Source organism: Phascolarctos cinereus, unplaced genomic scaffold, assembly GCF_003287225.1.
Source record: "Phascolarctos cinereus isolate Bilbo 61053 unplaced genomic scaffold, phaCin_HiC Scaffold_8;HRSCAF=390, whole genome shotgun sequence".
NCBI lineage: Eukaryota > Metazoa > Chordata > Mammalia > Diprotodontia > Phascolarctidae > Phascolarctos > Phascolarctos cinereus.
The window spans coordinates 19,443,617-19,467,105 of NW_027556291.1; the positions used below are offsets into that span (position 1 = coordinate 19,443,617).

The 23,489-nt window shown below is 41.9% G+C and overlaps 1 protein-coding gene and 1 pseudogene across 2 annotated transcripts in view; both read right to left on the reverse strand.

Annotated features, from left to right (window-relative positions):
- Nucleotides 1–23,489, reverse strand: part of KLHL4 (kelch like family member 4) — a 186,863-nt gene that overhangs the window by 118,236 nt on the left and 45,138 nt on the right. The window lies entirely within an intron of this gene.
- Nucleotides 12,558–14,210, reverse strand: LOC110193053 (E3 ubiquitin-protein ligase makorin-1 pseudogene; annotated as a pseudogene).

Sequence of the window (23,489 nt, forward strand, 5' to 3'; positions counted from 1 at the left end):
TTTATCCTGTTTTGACTTTTTTTTAACTGATCATCCCATGGTCTTGAAGTCCAAGGGAGTTAAAATAATGTGATTATTGCATGTGTCATCCCATTTTTTCAATTTAATTGTTTTAAAAGGCTTGATCTCCCTATCTCGCCTGGGTTGGAAGTGCAGTAGCCATTTACAGACCCACTACTTTGTTTATAATGTGGGCCAGTTCACCCCTCTTTAGGCAGCCTCGTGGCTTGCCCTTCTCCCTACCCCAAATCCCAAAGACTCACCATATTGGTGCCAGGCTTAATTAATGCAGAAGTCAGATTAATTTAGCCCACTACAGCTTGAAACACCTGAGTTCCAGAGATTCACCAGCCTCAGCCTCCCTGGTAGCACTGTCTGTCGTCATGCTGCTTCCAGCCACACATCAGCAAATTAACATGAGCCTAAAACCTATGTCTGGACAAAAGATGCATGCAATTTCCATGGAGTGGCTAACACTTACTTTTTCTTTCCCCCTTCTTCATTTTCATTGAGAGTTAAATCATTCTAGGTCGAGGAAATGTGAACCCCAGATCTAAGTTGTGTGAAAGGCTTAATAAGACCTTCATTTGTCAGGGCAGCCTAGGAAGGTCAATTTCCCATCAGGATATGCTCCATCCATATCTATATACTTAAATAGTTGGGATATGCTGGAGCCTGCTGAACCAGAGAGCCAGTTGTTAAATTTTCAGTGTCAACAATACACCTTGGAATTAGGTAAATGCTACATGACTTTTAGGTTAATTGTTGGTTTGTTGATTGTCTAGACTTCAGAAAGCAATGGAGAAAATGTTAGTAATTCAAGTTAAACTTAAAAGAGTGTTGTGTGTACATCCCCTCACCCCCAGCTGGTTGTTAAACATTTACCCGCACATCCCTGTTTAGATGTATGCGAAGAACCTTGGAAATGTCATAGCTAAGTTCAAGATAGCAGCTGATTTTCTATAGTTTAGTACAAAGTTCTTAACTTAGGGTTTGGGAACTTTTAAAAAGAATTTGATAGCAATTTTTAAAAAAATAATCAGTTTCCTTTGTAATTGTATGTATTTTATGCATTTAAAAATACGATTTTGAGAAGGGGTTCATAGACTGCCAGAGGGGGTCTCTGAAACACAAAAGGTTAAGAATTCCTGGTTTAGTACTTGAGTTCCAAGCTAATCTCTGAGGTGATAAGCATATACTGTTCTACTTCATGGATGAAAGATTTCACTGTTTTTCTAAGCTGGGAGATTTAGGTTTGTGGCCTCCTTTAAATCCTGCTAAGAAAAATCGTGTATGAAACTAAGACTTGTATGCTTTTCACTATATTCCTCTGTAAATAGTTTTTCCCATCATTCACTAATTAAACAAAACAAAACAAAAAACATCTCAAAGGGTTTTTTTTTTCTTTTTCCATTTTCTCCTAACTTAAATTTGGAGTGAAAAAGGCCCACCTACATCAGGGAGGCATTTGAAATGACCATTGTATGATACATTTTTGTTATCATCCATTCTGAAAAACTCTACTTCAAAATACACTTCTCAGCATTTTTGTGTGAATTTGTGGAAATGCCTTTATTGCCTCTGCTAGTTAGCATAGAATCTCCATTTCTCCTAGTAAAGGAATGCCAGACATTTCTTTCTGAAGTGAATCCAAGAATATCAATATCAAAGAAGATCTTGTTCAATCTAACTACTTCTTCCTTAGCTAATTATGGAGCTCAAAAGCAGAGAGCTGCTTTGGACTAATTATGCCTGAAATGTGGCTGGGATCAAATAAATGATTCCTTTACCTGTCCTGGAATGTATAGTGTTCCACAGGAAAGATATCAATTCTTCACCCACTACAATTCAATGCTCTGTTTCTGTGGTAAAATACCAGCCAAGCCATCTGACTGGGCACCAATGGGCAAGAGATGAAGCTGGCTCTCACCTGCAGAAGAAGACCAATCTCTCTCTGCCCTTCCTTGCCCTGACTGAGTACAGTCTGGTCTTGTTTGAGCTCACTGCTATGGTAAAACTTGCTGCCTGAGGGACACTCGCCTGTACAAAAATGGTGACTGCACGAGGAAGAAGCTTCCTGCAAAAAAAGGGTCGTCAGAGAATGTGAAGGACCAAAGGACAATCTTCCTTGCTCCATGAGCTGCTGAGCTGAGCAATAAAAAGCCAACAGACTTTCAGAGAGTAACTAAATTGTTTTGTAAAATGAAAGAAGAGTAGTAGAAGTGCTTTGAGGAGATAGAATCTTGTATTTGTACATTTTGCTTGCATTTTGTTACAGTAATTGGCCGTTATTTCTTGGCAACCAGGAGCTGTGCAGTTTGTGAATATATTTATCCAATTTCCAGTAGAGTGGGAATAGAAATGAATATGAATCGGCAATAGCTATCCCAAATGAACATAACGAAGTGTGACTAATGCCATGCATTTTCCACTGAGAAATTATTAATTACATTCAAGATGCACTACTGCCCTGTGGCCTTTGGCTGTCTAGATAAAGTAAAAATATAGTTATTAGATCACCCCACTAAAATTGCCCGTCAAGTACAGATGATACAAGTTTGGTCAATCCAATGCCATCCCAGGTCCAAGCTGTGTCCTTTTCATTTACGAAAGCTGTCTTCTCGCCAGACAGCAACACGATCTTTTACAGAATGGGAATGATCCCAGCTGCTGGGCCTCATGCAATCATTATGAGGACCTTTTATAATAATAGTAGCTAACATTTATATTGCATTTACTGTGTGGTAGGCACTGTGCTAAATGCTTTACAATTATTATCTCATTTGATTCTCACAACAACCCTGGGAGGTAGGTACAATTATCATCCCCATTTTACAGATGAGAAAACTGAGGCAAACAAAGGTAAAGTGACTTGGCCCAGGGTCACACAGCCAGGAAGTGTCTGAGGTCAATATTTGAACTCGGGTCTTCCTGAATCCAGGCCTATTGCTCTATCTGCTGTGTCACCTTGCTGTGTGTAGACCATGTGAGAAGAGGTATGTGAAAGCTCTTTGAAAACTGTCAGATGCTACACAGGCATAAGGTGATGAGAAAATGACGAAAAACTAAGACAATAGACCTTGAAACCCAAACCACCAAAACAGATTTTTGCCTCTGGTTGTTGTGTTCGAATGACGGAATCCCTGCACCCACAGAAGGACCTCAATGGTAAGGTCATGTTATGGAAACGTAAAGGAAAAATCCATCACTTAGGTTCCTAAGTGGTGAGACAAAAGAAAACTATGGCCTGATATCTTCAGCAGAATAAAAGAAACATAGCATTTGTTGTTATGGGCATATGTTTATGGGCCTGTATTTATTACAAATGCTACATGAAGGAGCATAAAGCTTTGGGCTCCTTAGATTGAAATCAAACAGATACATGAGGCCTCCCCCTTTTGATTTTGGGAGTGGGGGTCTGGACCTGTGGCTTCATTGGTGTGTAGAAGCTCCCCTTCCCATTGGAGATGGCCAACTAGCCTGTAACTTAACAGTCTTGGGTGCTTTGGTCACTGGGAGCTTAAAGAACATCATACTCAGGGTTACTCAGGCAGAACTTGAACCCAGACCTTGACTCGAAGGCTAGCCATCTTTCTATTAACCCTTGTTCCTTTTCCCATGATCTATATGTCTTGAAGTTTCATTTTAATTAAAAACAAGATTTGGGCTGATCTTTAAGCTCTGGTAAATATCATATAATCTACCTATAGAGGGAACATGCCGTAGTTGTCTGTTATTGGGTCCAGTAAGAACTCTGTTAAGTGCTTTCTGTTCCTCCCCCATTACCTTGCATTTAATTTTGTATCTATTTACTTATATGCATAAATGTAGTACATTTGTCTTCCACTATAGAATGTCATACCCTCCTTGAGGATGGGTACAGTTTCATTTTTATCTTGTTATACCCAGAACCTAGCAAAGTGCCTGGCATGTAGGGTGTTTAATAGGTGCTCGTTGATTGATTGATTATATAGTTTATATCAAAAGTAACAATTGTAATATTTTTGGTGAAATCTTATCTAGTTTAATCTATTGGTGGCTTCCTTTTTCTTACTCTACCCAAAATTTAGCTTTCTAGCCCTACTTCTACCTGCACAAGAGGAAGCGTGGCTTAGCAGATAGAGGACTAGATTGAAGACAGGAAAACCTAGGTCAAGTTTTGCCTCTGACCCATCCTGGCTGTGGGAGACTAGGCAAGTCAATGAACTTCTCTGTGCTCTAGGCAACTCTCTTAAGACCATAAAAGTTGCAGACTAGATGCCAGCCTTAATTGATAGAGGGAGTTTCCTCATATATGTTTTCAAATTTGTACCGTTCAAAGTTAGAATTATGTAAAATATGGTCAATGGAAATATGTAGTGCAAATTCAAATAATGGGAGCACTTTGTGGGATTCATTATTCAAAGTAATTGAAACCTGGCTGTATCAATGAAACCACAGGTCCAGCCCCTATCTCTGTCCCTATTCCTGCATCCTACATTCACATCACAGGTTAGCTCTTTTAAAAGATTTTAATCCCCCATTTCAAAGAAAAGGGGAACTTTTCTTTATTCCATAAACTATGTTCAGAGTATTTTCCCTACTTGTATCATTATTGCCGATGATTTGGAGAAATGTGACTAATGATTACTTTGGTAATCTGTTTCAATGTCTTAAATTGAAGATAAAGATAACTGGAAGATAACTAAAATTAGAAAGCTAAAACCCAAGGAAAAAACAGACTTCTCTTCAACCATAACTCAGACATGGTCATAAGATAATTTGGTGGAGCACATGGTCCATCTCAGTTGACCTGAAATGATCCAATCTGGGTGAAAAATTCATTCCATTTAATTAAGTAACCCTAGTTCTTTCATTTTTTCCCCAATCTGAGTCTTCCAGGCTACCCATTCTTGGTAGATTATTCAGCCCTGGTTCTTCTCTTGAATCTTGGGGAACTATAAGAAGTTTGTGTAGGTACATTAGGTCCATTTATCTCCCTCCCTTGACAAAGATGCCAGCCCCTCCCTCAGAGACTTTTGTCCATATTTGCATTTCTTCCCATTATAAAGGTTATATTGATGGTACATGTCCCATCAATCCTTGTCCTAGGGACAGACAGGAATCTGCCAGGGCACTGACTGAGTTGTCTTGGGGTATAGTACTCTTATTCCAGGACTGGCCAGAGAGAGACTTAATTGAAATATAGCATGTTATAGTCAAAAGAATACTGTATGTTTGGAGTCAGAAAACCTAGGTGTGAATTCTATTTCTGCTTGTTGGTGTGGCTTTTGGCAAGTTACTTGAATCTATCTGGGCCTCAGTTTCCTCATCAGTCAAATGATAAAGTTGGATTAAGTGATTTCTAAGGTTTTTTTCCAGTTCTGACATTTTATAATATATCAGAGATGTCTTGGAGCCAGAAGATACCATCTTTTCATCTCTATTTCAACTCAATTCAATTTTACAGATGGGAAAAGTGAGGCCCAGAGAGTTTAAGTGAATTGCACAGGGTCACATATGTGACAGTGTCAAACAAAGCCAGGACTTTGACTCCAAACCTGCATCACACTACATTTTTCCTGTTACTGGTCAAAATTAAAGACCTCAAGGTCATCACCAACTTCAAGGTCATTTACTAAGTTGCTAGGACATTTGAACGTTTTTCAGTTTCATAAGAATTGATAGGATAATGGTAAAGTAATTTTAACAATATGAAGCAATATTTGACCATAGTCTAAAGGAGAATTAACTGATTGATTGACCTGATTCAGACTGGGGGAATATTGCACAGTTTAAGAATATGAGAGCAGTAAAAAAAAAGTTCATAACTTTAACAATATTTCACTGCCTTAAAAAAATAAAGTCTTATCACTTAGTTTCTTTATAGTGGAGATTTATTCATTCTCAGCCTCACCTTTTACTATTTGATTCCAGTCCAATGTAAATATTCTTTGTAAAAGGTAAACATTTATTATTTATATTCTCAGAAAAGTCCAATTTTATGACAGTATTTCCTTATGGCTTCTCCCCCACACTATAGGCAACTGTAAAATTGCTTTTATTCTACATGACCTTGTATGACTAGCTGTACTATTTAGCCCTGTGTATTCCTTTGTGGAAGTCATGGCCTGAAGCAGGGGTGGGGAACCTGTGGCCTTAAGGCCACTGTGGCCTTTTAGGTCCTCAAGTGGGGCCCTTTGTCTGAATCCAAACTTCACACAACAAATCCCCCTTAAGAAAAGGATTTGTTCTGTGAAGTTTGGCCTCAGTCAAAAGGCCGCACCCAAGGCAAATTCATGAGTTGTGTGCTTCTGTTTATATTTCTGTTTGAAGCTAATAACTTCATATAAGAATTTTGTCTTTATTGTAGCCCCTAGAAATGAAAGTATGTTTGAATTTCAACAGGCCTTGCATTTCCTATTGGAGCTGATGTTACAGACAATTATATGGATTCCCAGCTCTAATCAAGGTAGAAAGGGAGGCTGAAGCTAGAGAAGAGAAGACTTTGAATGCCAGGCAAAAGAGCTTGGATTTTATTCTGGTGGAATCTGGAAATCATTGCATTTTTGGTAAACTGAGGGGCACATACAGCTCAGAAGCGTAGTTCTTAAGAAATTATAGCAAGACTCTGATATATGTTTGTATGTGTGTATGTGCACACAAAATACCCTCCAGAAAGTACAGTGATGATGATGTTCGCCAGATCCATTGTTTGCTTGTCATTCATTCCGTCAACATTCATTGAGCACTTTCTGTATATGTATCACTATGGACGATACAAAGAAGTATAGGACAGGGTTCCTGCTTCAAAGTTCCTATAATCTAGTTGAAGAAATGAGATCCAAAGGAAAAGTTAATATAGGCTAATAAAAATTAATGTAGATGAGTAAAATGCATAGAAAAGAAATGCTGTCAACTCCATGGAGGTGGGGATAGTAACTAGGAGTTTGGCTGTAAAGACAGACTTCACAAAGGAGGTACAATTTGAGTGGCACCTAGAAGAGTGGGCAGGATTTGGATGGGCAGGGGAGGCAGGAGAGGGCATTTCATGTTGGGGAGCAGGTGAGCAAAAGAAATAAAGCACCCCACGTTTCACCTCTCTAGCAGGGTTCTTTTAACTACACAAAAGAAAAAAGAGCCTGCAAAGTATCAAATTTGACAGTATGAGCTATAGAAAATAACTGCCCTGAGGCTACATTGAAATAAGGAAATTGAATTGAAGCTCAGATGCCTCCATGACATTCTCCCATCCATCCCCCTTCTTCCAAGCACATAGCCAACAGCTTAGTTCAAACCCTCATCACCTCTCATCTGCATTCTCAAAGTCCATCTCCAAGCCATCACCCATGCAACCACCCAAACAATTTTCCTAGGGTGCAAGTATGACCATGTGACTTCTGTACTCAAGACATTCCAATGGCTCCCTGGTTCTCTGTACAACTTGGGCTTAATCTACTTTTCAGACTTATTTTACATTATTCTTCTCCCCACACTCTACATTCCACCCAAACTGGCCGAACTGGCCCCATTGGTGACTCTCACCTAGGTCATTCCATCCACCATTCTCCATTCCTTTGAACTGACTGTCCTCCAAACCTGGAAAAGTCCCATGTCACCCTTGCTTCTCAGAATCCCTTTTTCCCCTCAACACTCTGCTCAAGTACATGAAACCTTTCCTAATCTCCCCAGCTGTGCCCTTCTCCTCAGATTTACCTGGGATTTATTTGGCATAGCTATTTTTATATAGATGTTATTGTCCTTCAGACCAAAAGCTCCCAGAGGGCAGGGACCCTTTAATTTTTTTTCCTTTGTATACCCAGTGTCTAACACAATTACTGACTCTTAGCAGTAGGCGCTTATTAAATGCTTATCAGTTGATTGATTTTTCCATTGTTTACTTAGGAAAAGTGCTTCTTACAGAAGGCAGCCCCAAAACACAGAGATTTCCTCAGAAAGCAAAAGGATGGGAGGGGGGAGGGTCCAAAGACCTAGCTCTCAATGTATGATCCTATAAAGTTTAGCAAGTTAAAAATTCCTGTGTAAGAAATCTGGTCACGACTGGCTTGAGCTCTAATCAAGGATAGTGAAGATTTAGTTCGCAGGCAGTTATATACAAGAGATAACCAGAATTTAAGTAGTGAGTTATACTAAATTACTTACATAGCCAAGGGGTGGAACAAGGCAACCACCAACAGAGCCAAACCTTTCCCATGAGAATCCTTGGTAAGCCTCCCTCTTTTCTATACTAGTTAATAAAGGGAGCCTTGTGACAGTTTCAGTCTGTGTCGTTACTGTGGAGACACAGATGGTGCCAGAGAGAGTGAGGACTGCTATATTTGTGATGCCAGATGTCAGGCCACTTTCATGAGCGGTACCTGCCACTGTCTGGGCTGAGCCCACTAAAGCAATTTTCCTATCTGAATAGGGGCCAGATTTCGGGTACCTATACTGATAGGAAAGGCTTCTCACACACACATTCAGGTCTCCCAATCCCTGAGATTCCGCTCTGCATTTATTTATATGTAACCACAGAAGGCTCGTTGATTTCATAGCAAGGTGGTCTAAGCAGGTCAGTCCTAGAGCAGGGGGCCTGTGTGTGTGTGTGTGTCTTCTGGACCTCTTTGGCAGGTTGATGAAGTCTATGGGCCTCTTCACAGAATCTTGTTTTTAATTAATTGAAGGAAATGCTAAATTTCAGTTATAGATCTGTAAAAATCAAGATGTCATCCCCCTCATCTGATCCATAGACCCCTTGGAGGTTGAATGTCTTAGAGGCACATTAAATGAAATGACTTGCCCAGGGTCATATAGCTAAGAGTGTCAAGAGGCAGTCTAGCACTCCAGCTGCTATGCCACAAAGACAGAATATTCCTTTCCCCTATAAACTTTTCTTTTCATGCTAAATCAGTCTATCAGTCAACTAGTATTAAGCACCTACTAGGTCAGGCACTGAGAATACAAATACAAAGAACAGAAAAAAAGCTACTCACAATAAGCTCATGTTCTGACCAGGGATAAAGCAAATACATGAAAGGAAGGAAGGAAACAAACATTTTTTTAAGCACCTACTATGTGCCAGGCACTGTGCAAAGCGCTTTTACAAATATTACCTCATTTGATCCTCACAACAATCTTGGCACATAGGTGCTATTACAGCTGAGAAGAAACTGAGGCATACAGGTTAAGTGATTTATACAAGGTCACATGATAAGTGTCTGAGACCCCACTTGAACTCGGGTCTTCTTGACTCTATGTCTACTGCTCTAACCACTGTGCAGCCAGCTGTGTATGAAAGTAGATAAAGTCCATACATATACACATACATATATCTATCTTGCTATCTCTCTAGATAACAGAATCAAATGCAAAGTAGTTTAGGAAGGATGACACTAGAATTTCAAGGGCGATTAGCAGAGGTTTCAGGCAGAAGACTGTGGCTGAGTTGTGTCTTTAAGGAAGAAAGGCATGCTGTGAAGCAGAGGTAATGAGAGAGTTGGTCCCAGGCATGGACAAAGATACAAAGGTGGAAGATGGATTGTTGTCTGTGAGGAACAGAGAAAAGGCCGGTTTGGTAGATGGAAGAATGTGAGAGGGGGAGTCATAGCCAATGGAAAGAGAGGTTGGGGGCCAGACTGTATATGGCTTTGAAAGCTAAACAGAGGAGTTCATATTTAATCCTGGAGGCAATAAGAAGCCACTTGAATTGTCTGAATAGGGAAATCAGTTGGTCAGATTTGCACTTAAGGAAAATTACTTTGATCAGCATGTGTTATGTGGAGTAGTGAGAGACTTAAGGCAGGGAGACCAGTTAGGATGCTGTAGCAATCATCTAGGTGAGAGATAGTGTGTGCCTGAACTAGGGTGGTAACTGTGGGAGGAGAGACAAAGGCTTGGATGGAGGGATGGTGTGGAGGTAGAAATGGCAAGTGGTTGGATCTGTGGAGTCAGGGAGAATGAGAAGCCAAGGATAACGTGGAAATTGTGAACCTGGGACACTGGAGGGATGTTGGTGCCTCCAAAAAAATAGGCAAGTTAGGAAGAGAAGAGGGTTTGGGGAAAAAAGGAGTTCAGCTTTAAATGTGATATATCCAGAACATCCGGTTTAAAATGTCTAATAGGTGAGTCATGATCCAGGACTGTGGAGGAGAGACTGGGGATGGATATATAAAAACAATTTGCTTAAAGATGATAGTCAAAGCCATAGGAGCTGATGAAGTGAGAGAGAGAGAGAGAGAGAGAGAGACAGAGAGAGAGACAGAGAGAGACAGAGACAGAGAGAGAGACAGAGAGAGATACAGAGACAGAGAGAGTGAGAGAGAGAGAGAGAGGGGGAGGGAGGGAGGGAGAGGGGGAGAGACAGAGAGAGAGACAGAGAGAGAGAGAGAGAGAGAGAGAGACAGAGAGAGAGAGAGAGAGAGAGAGAGAGAGAGAGAGAGAGAGAGGAGGGAGAGAGAGAGAGACAGAGAGAGAGAGAGAGAGAGAGAGAGAGAGAGAGAGAGAGAGAGAGAGAAAGAAACAGAAAAGAGGGAGAGAGAGAGAAGAGGGCCTACGACAGGAATGTGGGGAATAACAATGGTGAGGGAGGCATAATGTGGATGATGAGCCAGCAAAGGAGACTCAGAGTAATGTCAGGAAAGGACAGCCAGGGGGTCACAAAGAGTTGGACATGATTGAAAAATGACTGAACAACAAAATGGATTCAATTAGCATCTCTATGTGGATGATTGTCAAATACGTTTATCCAGACTTAACCTCTCTGTTGACCATCAGTGTCACATTTCTAACTACTTAATGGACATCTCAAACTGGATGTCCCATAGACATCCTAAACTTAACTTGCCCAAACTGTGCCCCTCATCTGTGCCCCTGCCCCAAACCTTCCCTTCTTCCTAGGTTCCCCATTGCTGTTGAGGGTGCCACCATCGTCCCTGTCACCCAGGCTTGCAACCTAGGTGTCATCCTTGATTCTTTTCTCATCCCTCATATCCAATCTGTTGCCAAGGCCTGTCCATTTTACCTTCTTCACGTGTCTTGTATACACCTCCTTCTTTCCTCTGACACTGCCCTCATCACCTCATTCCTGCACTAATGCAGTTAGGTAGTCCCCTTGACACAAGTCTCTCTTCATTCCACTCCTTTACTTAGTTGTCAAAATGATCTTCCTGAAGTGCAGTTCTGACCATGTCACACACTCCCCCTCCCCACCTGCAATACTCCAGTGTCTCCCTACCACCTCCAAAATCAAATAGAAAATCATCTGCTTGATGTTCATAACCTGACACCCTGTCTCCCTTCCAGTTTTCTTACATCTTGCGCCCCCTCCCCCTCCCTGGAATTGTTTTCATTCCCACAGTGGCCTCCTTGCTGTTTTTCCAACAAGACACTCTTATCTCCCTCCTCAGGGCATTTTCACTGGTTGTCCTCCATGCCTGGATTTCTCTCCCTTCTCTCTGCCCCCTGGCTTCTCTGGCTTCCTTCAAGTCCCAGCTAAAATCTTACCTTCTACAGGAAAACTTTCCTGATCCCCCTTCTGCCTTTCCTCTATTGATTATTTTCAGTTCATCTTGTCTGTAACTTGTTTGCACATAGTTGTTTGCATGTCATATCAATCCATTAGACCATGCCTTCCTCTTTGTATCCCCAGGGCTTCACACAGTGCCTGTCACATTGTTATTTGCTGTTTGTCCTCCAGAGAAGACCATGGCATCAGGGGGAGGTGATATGCAAGTGAATTGGATTTAAGTGAGGGAGGGTGGTGCAAACTCACCAGCCTCACCTCCTCCTCCAGAGCCATCTGAGTCCAGTGGTCATATATCGGTCAAGATGATTGGGAGATGGCTCGGGCCTGTCACATAGTAGGTGCTTAATAAATGCTTACAGACTGACTGAGATGGGGAATCAATTAGGGAGAAATAAAAGTACTGCCCGTCTTAGGGCTCAGTTAAGGTTGGATAACATGGATTTGTAATGCACCTGGCCAGCAGAGCTATGAGAATGCCTCCAGCTGTGTTTAGCAGCTGGTGAGGAGCAGAGGAAGTGAATGGTGGCAGTAATACAAGTTTGGCCGAAGAAACAAAACTCACTAAAACCTCAACTGGTTCTGGTTACTCTGTGATAATAGTCACATGCAAGCAAATGAAACGGCCAGCTTCCGTGGAAGGAACAAGTGTCAAGGATGAGATTATGTGACGGCATGCAGCCCTACCCCCCGCGGGCCCCCACGGATCATCCCCCTGCCCCCACCCCCACGGGCCCAGCTCTGAGATCACCACTTTCTCGAACTGCCTCCTGCTGAGCATGGGGAGGAAGGCAGCTCATCTCGAGCTGTCTGAGAATGAAACACATTTTACCAGAACTCACTTGGAGGTTTATTTCTCGTTACTTTTTTCAACCAAGGAAACAACACACTTCCTGAAGGGAGGGCAGTTGAGACCACTAAAGGAGAACTCGTTACGGCGTCGAAGGCATAGCTGAGCCATAACAGAGGCCTGCGGGAAAAGGCGGCTCTTGGACCCCGCCCCCCCGGAAGTACCGCCCCCTGGTGACTGCCCATGCGCCACCGCGAGCCCCTCCGCTGCCGCCGCTGGTGGCCTGCTGTTATCTCATGTCTATGAGCGGGTGGTTACGGCCTCGGTGTTTGCTCTGCCTTCTCCTAAAGTTTAAGCGGTATTCTCCCTCCCCCCAAGGTCCCCTCTGTGCGTCAGTCCTTATTGGTGGGAGCGGGTCGCTGCCCTCCCCGCTCTCCCACTCTGGGCCCTACACTGCCTTTGCCAGCCGCTGAAGTTCTTCTTCGCATGCGCTCTCAACGTGAGCGTGCTGGTAAAAGCAGTTCAACCCGAACCAGCAGCTGCCTTGGCTTCCATCAAAGTAACGGCAGGGCTTGCTGCTCAGAGCCTCCTTGTACTGTTGAATGAGCTTCTGCTTTTCTTCGTGCTCCTCCACCCAGAACTCACTCGGGATGACAAAGCTTGAGTTGAGCCGGCACTCTGGGCAGGCCTTGATGATTTTGCTTTCAAATTGTTTGGCATCTCTCCACTTTCGGATGCATTTGAGGCAGAAGGTGTGGTTGCAGTTGGTGAAGATTCCGAAGCAGAGCTCGTTGGGGTTGGCTTTCTCATAGATCACCTCCATGCAGATCCCACACAAACAGATTCTGGCTAGGCTGGATTGCTAAAGCCAGCTCCATATCCTTCTCAGCCAGCTCCATGTTCTTCTCGTGGGCCTCATTGCAACATTTGATATGGCTTAGTCTTTGGGGAGCATCCTCAGTGTTTGGGACCTTAAGTTCACATGAGTCACATGAATCTTCATGGAGACACACAGGGCCCTCCTCATGTGGACATTCTCCTGCTTCAGGCTTTTTTGGCTCCCTCTCGGTTGACTGTGTCCCAGACTCTTCCTCTGTCACATGACCCTGCTGGGATGCTCCGCCGCAGGTGTAGGAAAAGTGTCCACAGTAAGGCTGTCCGGGAACAAACTCGATAGCATAGACCCAGTCATCTGTACCTGGTCCTATAGCTGCAAAGCTGGCGTTTGATAGTTTTACTGTCCCAGAATTGACTACAGGATCTGCCAGTGGGGAGGGGCTTGGGGAAGCTGGAGGATGGAGTTTTGGGGCAGCTGGTTCTACTTTATCAGGCAGGCCCCATACATCGACTTCTGCAGCAGTCTTCACGAACACTTTGATAATCATGACACACCATGGCCTTCAGATTCTTGGGCAGCCCATGGGAGTATTGGCAGTTGTCCCCTTCTTTACAAAATCCATTCATGAAGTACCTGCAGGTGACTTTTTTGGTTCAGGTACCTCCTCTGCCATTGGGGTGACCTTCCCCACCCCCTCCTTGTGGAAGGGGTGGGGTAGTCACCCTGAGGATGGAAGCCAGTGCTACCTCCACCTCTACCACTGACAGGCTCGATGTTGTAGAGTCTTAAGGTAACACTTAAGTTTAAACAATTGGTACTAGAACCTAGGAAAGAATGCTGGGACAGAGACACATTTCTGAGTTGAGTTGAAAGGATAGCTATGTGGTCTTAATAAACATTGTAGGCCAGCCAGCTTATGTGTGATTTTCTCAACTCTAACCAGCCCATAGTGACTGGAGGGTTTGGTTTCCATAGAAACAGTGACAAGTAGGAGTTATCCTTTATGATGAAGTTGTTGATTATCACACTTACACCTCTTGGTCCTGATGTCAGGAAAGATTAAACTCTTCCCTTGGCAGAAAATTGAGACCTTTGGGGTAAAGGGTGAAAAGTAAAAATAAGCTTTAGGGCTCTTTAAAAATCAATTTAAAGGGAAAACAAGAAGCCATAGAATACAGAGTAGAAGTATTTTTGGTTCCATTTCACTATAAGTTAGTGAATTCCTTGGCTTAAAAATAAAACTAAACATATGCAGCCCATTAGCAATTCATAGGGAAGATCCTGACACTTTAAGAAAATGACCCTTTGCAAAAACTATTTTCTTAAATCCATTTCCAATACTTCTATCTTTTTCTTTCAAGGTGCTGTGAATATAGCCTGCCAGGAAATTACTGAATGGCATTTTGACAAGGCATATGTGCTGTGTGTGCTGTGTGTGCTGGGGTAGGGGGGAGGAGAGAGAAGGGGTGGGGAGTTAGGACCGGTATTCAAGAATGTTCTGCTAGCAAAGCTCCAATTAGGTAGTCAAATTAATCGTGACTTTTTTTTTTGAGTTCCTTATTTGATAGAATAGCATACACAAAATCCATATTTAATTCATCAACAGCCTGATATTGTATTTGATTATTTAATTAGGATTTAGAATATTAATTTGAAATAGAGCAGGATTTTCTTTTTCCTGAGGAAGTATTTACCTCAAAACAAAGTTGTTTTTTTTAAATATGAGAAAAGAATAGCTATTATGTGTGATACCATATGTAAAGCTCATTTATCCACTGAGTAAGTACAAGGAATAGAAAACATTTTAAATGTCAACCTAATTAGGTCACTTTATATTTTGGAACAGTGTTCTCAAATTCTATTTTAAGGATGTTAGTATTAGAGGTACTATATTACTATGCTACATTTGGAGGATTTGCTAATATGCACACACATCACGAATCTGAAAATCCCTGCTGGGTTTTTGGTTTTGTTTTGTTTTTTGGTTATTACATCTCCTCCTCTCATTCTGGCATAGTTGTCTATGTCTCTTATTTTTTCTCTTTTGCGTAAATTAGATATAGGTAGGATCAGACTTAAATGAATATAATGATAATGATTAATTGTATATCACAAGACTTTTTTTTGTCCTAGTCAATGGCCCATACTAACCTTGCTTTGCTGAGATGAATATTAAGAAGAAATGCAATATAATGAATGCATATGTTTAAAAATTCCTTTCTACTGGTAGGCAGTCCTTTTAACACACATCAGTCAACAAGTGTATGTAAAATGCTTGTTTGGTGTTTGGAATATAAACATAAGAATGCAATATTTCCTTCTTCCAAAGAGGTTACATCCCTTTGGAAGAGGCAATGTGTATACATACCCGCGTACATACACACACACACGTACACACACACACATGTACACACACACACACACACATACACACATACATATACACACACACACACATACATATACACACACATACATATACACATTCACAGGCAACAAGTGATTTGAAGGGTCAAGCACTAACAACTGGGCAGGAAAGATCTCGTGTATAAATTGACATTTGAGCTTCAATAGAAACTAGAAATTTGAAGAGAGCAAAGTTGAGGAAAGAGTGCGTGCCAGTGATGAGGGACAACCTGTGCAAAGATGCAGGGATACGAGATGAAATGTCATGTGCCAAGAACATCAAGGAAGATACATCACACATTGTGTGAAAGGCAATAATGTATAATAAGCCTGGAAAGATATTTTGTATAATATATCAAGTGTCTGATGGTTCTCTTATCTCAGAGATTTGGGGGATTAGCTGCAAACAGATGCAGATCCCAATCTATGCTGTCTCATGCTGTCCTACTCCTATCCAAATCCTGTAAATTAGTCACTTTGAGATTTCTGTGTTCTTTATACCTCTCAATCACGTGACTGTAAAGATGTGTTTTAATGTAGAATGTCATTTTCAGAAGGCTTCCTTTACCCTTCTTATACTTTCATCAAGGTAGCCCTCCATAAGAGTATAGATAATTTTCCTAAGGCTTTTGTACAGATGAGAAAGTAGATTGCTAGTTATTGTTATCCTCACAATTGTCCTTTTTTATACATGTAACATCCACAGGTCCCCCCCATCCCCCAATCATTTATTATCTTCCCCTCTTTCAGATACCTTGAGAATTGATTCCTCAGTGGAGTCTTCACCTAGTGGCCCCACCATGGTGGTCTGTATAGGACACTTTAAAGTTTGGAGCCTATCTTGAGGGGGTGGGGCTTGGGCTTAAGCCACATGCTTGGGCCTGCTGAGACAGATTTCTTGGCACTCATGCCTTGTCAGAAAATGATCAGTGAATCTTTGAAATGTTTATTTCCTTCTCCCACCTTCTATCTGGATAACTGGTGTGGTTCAATGGTCAGAGTGTTGGAGGAGGAGAGAGTGAGACTGGTGGCTTTGCATAGCCCTCCCTCACTTATGTCCAATTCACTTGCAAGTCATGGCATCACCTCCCTGATGTCGTGGTCCTCTTTGAGAACAAGGGACAAATAATAACAACAACAACAACTTGCAATCAGGAAAACGAAGGTCGAAGAGTACCTTTGACACTTGCTATGTTACTGCTGGTGAGTAGTTTAACCTCTTTGAGTTCAATGGGAATGATAATACTAATATTACCCACCTCCCAGGATAGTTGTAAGGCTCAAATGAGATCACATTTTGAAAACATTTTGAAAACTTCAAAGCCATATACACATATGTATATATGTTGTAAAGTACTAGAATTTAAGGAGTTACAGATAATTTCTCAGTCTTTGACTCTTGGGGAAGAAATGAATTTTTCTAGTGAGGGAAAGAAAGAAATCAGCAAGGGAGTTGGGAGTTTATTCATCTTTCCAATTTGGGAATTAATGTGAGGAATTTTTGCCTTTTCCTGCCTAATTCCTCATCCTCTGTCCTGCCAAAGTAAGATGTTATATCAGATGTATTAGAAGATGTATAGATGAAGATTGATTTATAATTCTTTTCTGTGTAGCCATGTAAGAGTATCTCCAAATCTTGCTTTCAAATGAGGGACAACTTGGCAAAAGCTTTCCAAGCTTTTTGGGCACAGAGATGATTTATTTGCATTTTTATCTTAATCGACCTGATTTTATTCAATTCAACAAGCATTTATTAAGAACTGATTTATTAATTACTATGTACTAAGCACATTGATAAGCACTGAGGATAGGATACTGTTCATTGTACAGCACGACAAACCTGACCTAAAAAGTTTACATTTTATTTAATATACTCAATATTACATTTAACATAATTTGGTTTATTGCGAATTCTAAAGCAATGGAAATCGTGCTTTGATATGATTCTGATTGGGGGTGTTTACTAATTGGGACATTAGAATTGGCTATAAGTGACGTAAATAGATGACCAGTCATTGACTAAAAGAGGATCCTAGCGATGAAAATTGCTTCATCTGTTTTGGAACTTGCTGCTGCCTTCTGTGGTGGGTCTTTGGATGCCTGGACTGTAGGCATAGAATATATGTTTCCATGTGAATAATTTGGACGCATGTACCCAAAATGCCTTTCTGAGCTATCGTTCCTCTCTTTCTCCCCCAGAACTAGCTATGCCAGACAGGGAGTAGAGCATGGGCCCTTTTTCTTTTGCTGCTTCCTTTTGTTTTAGGTTGGTTTTACATTTATTCTCTATATTCTAGTTTCTGATCCAAAGCATTGGAACATGATTGGTTCAGCAGGACCCTAGAAAAGGTATTTTTATTATTTTCTCATATCCTCCTGGAAGGGCTTTCACTTCAAGTTGGAGCCTCCACTTTGGTCTCCGATATCATCTCTGCATGTTTATTTCTTCCTCTTCTCATGAACTTTGGCCCATTTTCATTAGTGTTATGTGTATTTTTCTCTTCTGCCTGACTGTAATATGTATGCTTTACAGTTAGAAGCTGTTAGAGTTAAGTTCCTCATATAAAATAGTCATCTAATTGAGCTAATTTTCCTTTCCATGTACAATGTTTTGCATATTTCTTTTTGAGCTACCATTTTCTTAATATGATCAATGTATATTATGATTCTGTATGCTTAGTAAAATTGCACTCTTGTTTTCAAAGAGAGAACCGGCAGGTATAGTGTGCCAAGGCACACAGTTGCCAAGGATAAAAGATCCTATGTTCATCAGACTCTTGGAATATGTGTGAAAGTAGTACGTGTCCAGGCATTTCCCTCAGCAGATGTTGTGGAAACGAGAGAATGATGAGATCGGCAGTGTGAATGGAGAGATTGTCCTTGGTCAGGGCCACCCCATCCTCTAAGGGTAGAAAACATGGAGAGAAAAGCTTTTAGAAAATGCAGGAATGCTTAGAACAGCTGTTGTGTGGACCTGATAGACATGAATGGAGGAATTGTGTGATACTGAGGACCCACTTGAAGTTCACAAAATGTGAATCCAATTCAGTAAACAGGTATTGTGTACAAGTTGCTATCCTGGGCCCTTGGGATACAGAAATAAAAACAATCAGAGTTTAGCGGCAGAGACACTGGATTCTGAACCTGGAGGCCTAGCCTTGACTTTCTACCATATGCTAGAGAGCTTGCTTCTCCAATGCTAGGTTTTTAACTTCAAAGGATTGTAATGGAGCCTGAATAGGATGATTTAGATGAAGCGCTTTGGAAAGCTTGCAAACACTACAGCAACTTTGCCTATCATATTTTTGTTTGTGTTGTTTGTTTTTTCCCTTTGATAGAATAACTATTACTGTCATTGTTATGCTAGGCAAGGTATGTAGGCCCAAAGGAATCTGCAGCTTCCTAGGCTAATGTAACAAGCGGTCCTAAGTTGAAAGGTGAAGAGGGTAACAGAGGTGAGGGATACTGTTGTCCAAAGATGGGATCCCTAGGTATCAGGGTCTAACAGTTTCTTCTGACACCCTGCTGGGAAGTCATCATTGCAGGGTTGGGGACTTCTGCCACTCCATGGTAGAATGACCGCAGTATCTCCCTTCTATCCTCTCAAGCTGGGAGTATGTTTTCATAGGCACCTGTACTTGCACTAGTTTTGGATTTGCCCGGATCAAATTTCATTACTGAGGGCCTTGAACAGAATTTTTTTTTTAGCCAACAGATACCGCAGTGGATTGTTTCTGATAAGCAACCTCTGCTCCCCCCAAAATCCTCCACCACCACCCCCCTTCTCAGTTCAGGTACTCTAAGATTGTTCCCTTAGCCTGGGCGTTACTTGTGCATATCACAGCCGCTTTAGCTGAGAGGTTGCAAGCCTTATAGGATAGAATGAGATATTGAAGCAATACTTGGACTACCCATTGCTCTATATCTACCCTGGCAGGACTATTCCACCATGTCTTAGTTGCCTCCTCACGCTGTTCCTCTAGGCCCCTTCTCTCATTGGCGAGATCTTCCCAGAACCTCCATTTTGGGAAGAGCCAAGACCAGCCACCCCTCATTCTCTGGACTGAGTCACCATGTTTCAGCTTCCTCCTCACTCTGATGCTGAAGGTCCTTGTCCCATTGGTGAGTTCTCCCTAGAATCTCCGTTTGGGGGAAGAGCCCATACAAACCATCCCTGATTGTCTGGACTATTATGCCTCAGCTGGATCCTCACTCATCTGTTGTGGGTCTCTTCTTCCATTTTGGAAGTTCCATTTCCAGCCACTGTCCCTCAGGTACCTCCTTCTACTCCACCCCTTGCCTTTCAGCCCTCCTTTTATGTATTGTCTTCTCCCATTAGAACACAATATCTTTGAAGGCAGTGACTGTATTTTTGCTTTGATTTGTATCTCCAATGCTTAGCATAATCCCTGGCACATAATGCTTGTCAGTTGACTGACTGATAGGCTGGGGAATTCACCCCAGTGAAGTGGTCTATCATTGAAATCTCTAGCCTTTTTATGGCTTCATCCTGTTAACTGACTCCATGATGAGAATAATAAGTAAATGAGGAGACAACCAAGAAAGAAGTAGACAGAGGGGACACTGGTTCAGCTACAATCTTTGCTCACTTCCTCGAGGGAGGACTTGATAGTACTCTTTTTGAGATCCTTGCTTATTCTGAGGAATAATGGTATTTATTATAATGGATTTATTCTCTTAGATATGAGAGCCCTGATACCTGGGCCCCTTATGTAGCTACAAGTTAGTAAGCTACTACCCCAGTCGAGTATTGCCTGCAGAGCATGAATAGAACAGGCCTGGTGGCCCAGGGCTCCTTGGGAGAAGTCAGTGGTCCTAGTGGAGAGACAGATTAGAACGATCTTACAAATTCAAGGGAAACCCTACTGGAGTGGTAGGAGGGAGAGCTACAGAAATGCAACCCTGGATGGAAATGGGGCTGACCAAGATTTCTGAATTGACCTGGAAGACAAATAAGGCATCTGTGAAGCTACTCAGAAAACCTTTGCCCTGACCCCATTTATGAGTTGTGCTCTGGAGTCAACCAGCATACATACATCCCAATTAGACATGCACATTTAAATATTAGGCATGCAAAAATCAAAGGTTTTTCAAATATAGTGTATAGAGAAGGGGAACACTCATGATTAGAAAATGGGGCACTGTGGGAGCCTTTGAAGGGAAGCTCAGGACATGGTGTGGAAGGTAGCCAAATGACAGAAGATTCAAACAACCTGGTCATTTGTTGCCCTCCGTGCTCTCATAGCCTGAGCCTAGCCAAAGTGTTACCAAGGAATAGTAGAAGTGGCTGTACAAGGGAAGGGGGCAGCCTCTCGGATAATATGAACACAGCTGGTAAGCCACTGGGACAGGTTTGAATGGATTCTTCCAAGTGGAGATAAGGCTAGCCTTATTTTCATAGACAATACATCTCTCATAAAAGGCCTGAAGAAATCAAGACCTGCTGGCAATAACTGTCTGGCATTCCTAGTGGTGTCCAAATAGGGACTAACAGATTAGACCCAGGAGCTGGCAGAGTGCCTTCTGCATTATAATTAGGACCCATTGTGCCAGAATGATCGGGTCTACCTCTTGGTGTTTGCCCATATTCCTGAAAGACCTGATTGTCTACACTTTCCAGTTCTAAATCTGTGACCCTTCAGCCCTAAATCAGATCACAAGTGATTGGCAAGACAGTGGGTGCTGAGAAAGGAGACGCATTGGTTATGAACAATGCTTTCAAGAGGTCCAATGGGGAAAGGGATGACAGAGAAGGGACAGTGGCTAAATTGGTTAGGACAGTCAAAGAAGGCTTTTTGAGCATTAGAGACCTAAACACATTTGTAGTGAATTGAAAAGGAACAGGTGGTGAAGAAGTCCTAGACTTTCAGGGGTAGGGAACCTGCGGCCTTGAGGCCACATGTGGCCTTCTAGATCTTTAAGAGTGGCCTTTTGACTGAATCCAAATTTTACAGAACAAATCATCTGCTTTATGTGCGGGAGGTCGGGGGTATGCTTACAGTGGAAAGAAGAAAAGATTTGGAACAGACATTGTGGGAAATGAGTGAAAGCTGATAAAAACAAACTAAAAGGATTCACAAGGCCAAGCTGAGGTTATGTAACATGAAATTGTGGATGAAGTCGGCTCAGTTTTGTTCTTTTTCTCAAGCAATATTTCACCAGAAGCAGGAATGGAGAAAGTTCAGAAAGTAATTCACAGTTCATAGTGCTTCTGGCATTTAGCGACCTGGGCAGGGTTTGAGCTGAATGATGTGCCATATTTTAAAGTCCATGGTACTTATTACCAAGAAACAAACAAAGAATTGTAAAACCACTGAATCAGTAACACCCCATTTTGAAATACATGTCAAATGTTATTAGGATTCTAAGAGTTAAAGCAGAAGGGATAAATATAAGCATTACCTATATTCCCTCTAGGCTGCCTCCTTTTTGGAACCAACAAAATGTTAACTTTCACATATTTCCCTTCTCAGTCCCCAATTTTAAGAAAAAAGTCTTTGCTTTTTCAAATACAGCATATAGCTAGCACTTGACAAAAAGCAACATCCCTACTTATTCAGCAGCTAAAACTTTGACAACCCTAACCACTTAGAATTCTAAATCTGGAAGTCTGTGGGAAAAGACTTCATAGGGTCCAAATTGTCTGAAATATTAATCACAAAGTCTATGCACTTTTCTACTTAGGAGAGGCCCTTGGGCCTGCTCGTAAACTTGAAACAGTGACCTTGTTTTATGCACAAATCTAAGCAGCCTGGTTCTGGATTCACCTGGAAACAGGAACAGAGGAGGGAGGCAGGCACACGAACAGTAGTGATGTATGCCAGATAATACCTCGGTAACAAGGGGATACAGTAATAGTTGACGTTTGTCAACTTTCTCCTCTTCTTCGTTGCAGCCATTTTCCACCCTGTGATTCCTGTTGCTGCTATTACTTTATCTTGCAAACCAGAACACCTGAGGATATGGCTTGGAGGGGCTGGGGCAATCAGCTTTTCATTTCTTCACACCTTTTGTCCTCATCTTCACCCTATCCGTTTATACTTCTGCCACCGTGTTTATGCTCTTCTCCCCCTCTTTCTGGGAGCTCAGTAATGAAATCATCAAAGCCACTGCCTCTAGAAAGGTGATATTAATGAACTGCTCTACTGTTTCACTCATCATATTTGTGACTTCTGAGATCATCATTTCCTTTGCTGGCCACTGTTCCCCTATACATGTAGTCTCCCTTATTAGAATGTAAGCTCCCAGAGGACAGGCATCGTCTCACTTTTAGCATTTAGCACAGTGTCTGGCATGTGGTAAGTATGTAATAAATGCTTGTCAGTCATTTATTGATTCATTATCTTATTTGATCCTCAAAACAACACTGTCAGGAAAGTAGCATAAATAAATAGATACATAAATTGGTCCCTAGAGAGGCTGAGTGATTGGCAAATCAATAGCCACATTATAAATATCAGACGCAGGGTTCTAATTCGGGTCTCTCTTGATTCTGTGTCTACTGGCTAACAGTGGTGGAGAACCTGTGGCCTCAAGGCCACATGTGGCCTTGGCGCAGGTTCCCCAGCCCTGGTCAGTCTGTTATATCCTGACCCCTCTCCAGTAATTTTAAAACAAAAGAACAGCTCTAAAAGTAGAACGGTATGAGGTTAGTTATTATGGTGTGTGGCCCGTAATAACCCCTGTGGGTATCTCTGTATTGTAACACTCTGATATTTAAGTATATCTCTGATCTTACAGATGGTGCATACTGCCTCCTATGGTGCAGACCATAGCCCACCTGTGCTTTCTCATCCTGACTCTTGCCCATTTCCTCCTATAAATCTCACACCCCCTGTTAAGGAGGCCTTTCTATAGCTCTTTTAACATTGTGGGCATAGTAATGGGCTAGGTAACTGTCCATTGATTGTCCTTCATTTGAACCAGAGAGCAGA